This window comes from Arachis stenosperma, chromosome 3, assembly GCF_014773155.1.
Source record: "Arachis stenosperma cultivar V10309 chromosome 3, arast.V10309.gnm1.PFL2, whole genome shotgun sequence".
Classification (NCBI taxonomy): Eukaryota; Viridiplantae; Streptophyta; class Magnoliopsida; order Fabales; family Fabaceae; genus Arachis; species Arachis stenosperma.
This window is the reverse complement of record NC_080379.1, coordinates 139,119,254-139,123,850: the sequence shown is the minus strand read 5'-3', so window position 1 is coordinate 139,123,850 and position 4,597 is coordinate 139,119,254. Positions and strand designations below refer to the sequence as shown.

The window sequence follows — 4,597 nt, the reverse complement described above, 5'->3', positions numbered from 1 at the left end:
ATCTCTGTACACCCTAGGCTACTAGTTTTCTATATATAGGACCTTTTACTATTGTATTTTCATCTTGGTTCTTCTGGTTCCCTCTCTGGGACCGAAACCAATGATCACACTATCACTTATGTATTTTCAACGGTGGAGTTTCTACACACCATAGATTAAGGTGTGGAGCTCTGCTGTACCTCGAGTATTAATGCAATTACTATTGTTCTTCTATTCAATTCCGCTTGTTCTTTGTCCAAGATATTCATTTGCACCCAAGAACTTGATGAATGTGATGATTATGTGACGCTCATCATCATTCTCACTTATGAACAAAGTGACTGACAACCACTCTTGTTCTACAAGCAAACGAGGCTCTAATGTTTATCTCTTGGATTCTTTAACCGGAATCTTCGTGGTATAGGCAAGAACTGATGGCGGCATTCAAGAGAATCCGGAAGGTCTAACCTTGTCTGTGGTATTCTGAGTAGGATTCAATGATTGAATGACTGTGACGTGCTTCAAACTCCTAGCAGGCGGGGCGTTAGTGACAGACGCAAAAGAATCAATGGATTCTATTCCGGCCTGACCGAGAACCGACAGCTGATTAGCCATATGCTGTGACAGAGCATAGGAACATTTTCACTGAGAGGATGGGAGGTAGCCACTGACAACGGTGAAACCCTACATAAGCTTGCCATGGAAAGGAGTAAGAAGGATTGGATGAAGACAGTAGGAAAGCAGAGAGACGGAAGGGAAGGCATCTTCATACGCTTATCTGAAGTTCCTACCAATGAATTACATAAGTACCTCTATCTTTATCTTTATGCTTTATGCGTTTATTACCTATACCCAATTGAGTCTGCCTGACTGAGATTTACAAGGTGACCATAGCTTGCTTCATACCAACAATCTCCGTGGGATCGACCCTTACTCGCGTAAGGTTTATTACTTGGACGACCCAGTGCACTTGCTGGTTAGTTGTGCAAAGTTGTGTAGTGATCACAATTTTGCGCACCAAGTTTTTGGCGCCGTTGCCGGGGATTGTTCGAGTATGGACAACTGACGGTTCATCTTGTTGCTTAGATTAGGTATTTTTCTTCAGAGTTCTTAAGAATGAATTCTAGTGTTTCAAAGGTGATGTTCTTATCATCACCAAAGCTGATTGATTCTCATCAATTTAGCTCTTGAATGCAATGTCCTGCTGAAGCTTGGCCGGCCATGTCTAATTCCTTTAGACTAAAGCTTTAGACTAACATTGCATGATTCCTGGAATTCTCATTAAGAATTTTGATACCTTTATTTTCCTTTTCACTTAATTTTCGAAAAAGCACAAAAAAAAATTACAAAATCATAAAATCCAAAAATATGTCTTGTTTGAGTCTAGAGTCTCATCTTAAGTTTAGTATCAATTGCATGTTTCTGTTCTTATTGCATTCATGCATGTGTCCTCATTGATCTTCAAGTTGTTCTTGATGATTTCCTTGTTTTGATCTTTGAATTCTATTGACTTGAGTGTTTTGTTATATGCATCCTCATTTTGTTAGTGTCAATGGTATACAAACTGCTAAGTTTGGTGTCTTGCATACATTATTATTTGATTTTAGTTGCATTTTGATTATTCCTTATTATTAAAAATCCAAAAATATTTTTAATTTGTGTCTTTTCAAGTCAATAATACAGAGAATTGAAGATTCAGAACATACTGCAGAGGAATCACACAGAAAAAGCTGGGCATTCAAAAATGCCCAGTGAAGAAGACAGACTGGCGTTTAAACGCCAGCCAGGGTGCCTGGCTGGGCGTTTAACGCCCAAAAGGGTAGTAGTTTGGGCGTTAAACGCCAGAATGTGCACCATTCTGGGCGTTTAACGCCAGGATGGCACAAGGGGGAGGATTTTGTTTTCAAAATCAATTTTTTTCAAGTCTTCAAAGTTTTTCAAAATCAAATCTTTTTCAAATCATATCTTTTCAATCAAATGTTTTCAAAATCAATTTCTTTCCTTTTTCAAAGATACTTACTAACAATTAATGATTTGATTGAACATTTTAAGTATGTTGCCTTTTCTGTTGAGAAAGGTTTAATGTTTGAATCATATCTTTTCTTGTTAGGCAAGTCATTAATTTTTTTAAATCAAATCTTTTTAAAATTATTTTTCAAATCATATCTTTTCAATCAAATGTTTTCAAAATCAATTTCTTTCCTTTTTCAAAGATACTTACTAACAATTAATGATTTGATTGAACATCTCAAGTTTGTTACCTTTTCTGTTAAGAAAGGTTTAATGTTTGAATCATATCTTTTCTTGTTAGGCAAGTCATTAATTTTTAAAATCAAATCTTTTTAAAATGTTTTTCAAATCATATCTTCTCAATCACATCTTTTCAAAAACCAATCATATCTTCTTAACCACATCTTTTTCAAAATAAGTTTTCAATCAAATCTTTTTTATTTCTAATTTCAAAATCTTTTTCAAAAATCACTTGATTTCTTTTCCACTCTTATTTTCGAAAATCAATTAAGTGTTTTTCAAAATGTTTTCAAAATCTTTTACTTAATTTTCGAAAATTACTTCCCTTCTTCTCACATCCTTCTATTTATGGACTAACACTATTCCTTAATGCAAAATTCGAACTCCATCTTCTTTGATAAGTTCGAATTTTCTACCTCTGTCTTCCATTTTTCTTCCTCTGACACCTCAAGGAATCTCTATACTGTGACATAGAGGATTCCATATTTTCTTGTTCTCTTCTCTTTCATATGAGCAGGAACAAAGACAAAGGCATTCTTGTTGAAGCTGACCCTGAACCTGAAAGGACCTTGAAGTGAAAGCTAAGAGAAGCTAAGGCACAACTCTTTATTGAGGACCTGACCGAATTCTTCAGAGAAGAAGAAGACATGGCAGCCGAAAACAACAACAATGCCAACAATACAAGGAAGGTGCTGGGTGACTTTACTGCACCTACTCCCGACTTCTATGGGAGAAGCATCTCTATCCCTGCCATTGGAGCAAACAACTTTGAGCTTAAGCCTCAATTAGTTTCTCTAATGCAACAGAATTGCAAGTTCCATGGACTTCCATTGGAAGATCCTCATCAGTTTTTAGCTGAATTCTTGCAAATCTGTGACACAGTCAAGACTAATGGGGTTGACCCTGAGGTCTACAGACTGATGCTATTCCCTTTTGCTGTAAGAGACAGAGCTAGAATATGGTTGGACTCACAACCTAAAGAAAGCCTGGACTCATGGGAAAAGCTAGTCAATGCCTTTTTGGCAAAGTTCTTTCCACCTCAAAAATTGAGTAAGCTTAGAGTGGAAGTCCAAACCTTCAGACAGAAGGATGGAGAATCCCTCTATGAAGCTTGGGAAAGATACAAACAATTGATCAGAAAATGTCCTTCTGACATGCTTTCTGAATGGAGCATCATAGGTATTTTCTATGATGGTCTCTCTGAACTATCCAAGATGTCTTTGGATAGCTCTGCTGGAGGATCTCTTCATTTGAAGAAGACGCCTATAGAAGCTCAAGAGCTAATAGAAATGGTTGCAAATAACCAATTCATGTACACTTCTGAAAGGAATCCTGTGAACAATGGGACCAATCAGAAGAAAGGAGTTCTTGAGATTGATACTCTGAATGCCATTTTGGCTCAGAACAAGATATTGACTCAACAAGTCAATTTGATTTCTCAAAGTCTGTCTGGAATGCAAAGTGCACCAAGCAGTACTAAGGATGCTTCATCTAAAGAAGAAGCCTATGATCCTGAGAACCCTTCAATGGAAGAGGTGAATTACCTAGGAGAACCCTATGGAAACACCTATAATTCTTCATGGAGAAATCACCCAAATTTCTCATGGAAGAATCAAGAAAGACCTCAACAAGGTTTTAACAACCATAATGGTGGAAGAAACAGGTTTAGCAATGGCAAGCCTTTTCCATCATCTTCTCAGCAACAGACAGAGAATTCTAAGCAGAACCCCTCTGACTTAGCAACTATGGTCTCTGATCTAATCAAAACCACTCAAAGTTTCATGACTGAAACAAGGTCCTCCATTAGGAATTTGGAGGCACAAGTGGGACAGCTGAGCAAGAAAGTTACTGAACTCCCTCCTAGTACTCTCCCAAGCAACACAGAAGAAAATCCAAAAGGAGAGTGCAAGGCCATCAACATGGCCGAATTTGGAGAGGAAGGAGAGGAAGTGAACGCCACTGAGGAAGACCTCAGTGGGCGTGCACTGACCTCCATTGAGTTCCCCAATGAGGAACCATGGGAATCTGAGGCTCAAAATGAGACCATAGAGATTCCATTGGACTTACTTCTGCCTTTCATGAGCTCTGATGAGTATTCTTCCTCTGAAGAGGATGAGTATGTCACTGAAGAGCAAGTTGCTAAATACCTTGGAGCAATCATGAAGCTAAATGACAAGTTAGTTGGAAATGAGACTTGGGAGAATGAACCTCCTTTGCTCACCAAAGAACTGGATGACTTGTCTAGGCAGGAATTACCTCAAAAGAGACAAGATCCTGGGAAGTTTTCAATACCTTGTACCATAGGCACCATGACCTTCAAGAAGGCTCTGTGTGACTTAGGGTCAAGTGTAAACCTCATGCCTCTCTC

At 38.1% G+C, this 4,597-nt stretch overlaps 1 non-coding gene across 1 annotated transcript; it reads right to left on the bottom strand.

Moving 5' to 3' along the window:
• Nucleotides 1-3,281: 3,281 nt before the first annotated feature.
• LOC130972690 (small nucleolar RNA R71) lies at nucleotides 3,282-3,389 on the bottom strand. The gene has a single exon (XR_009083854.1). It is a non-coding gene; the product is annotated as a small nucleolar RNA R71 (small nucleolar RNA).
• Between the last annotated feature and the right edge of the window lie 1,208 nt (nucleotides 3,390-4,597).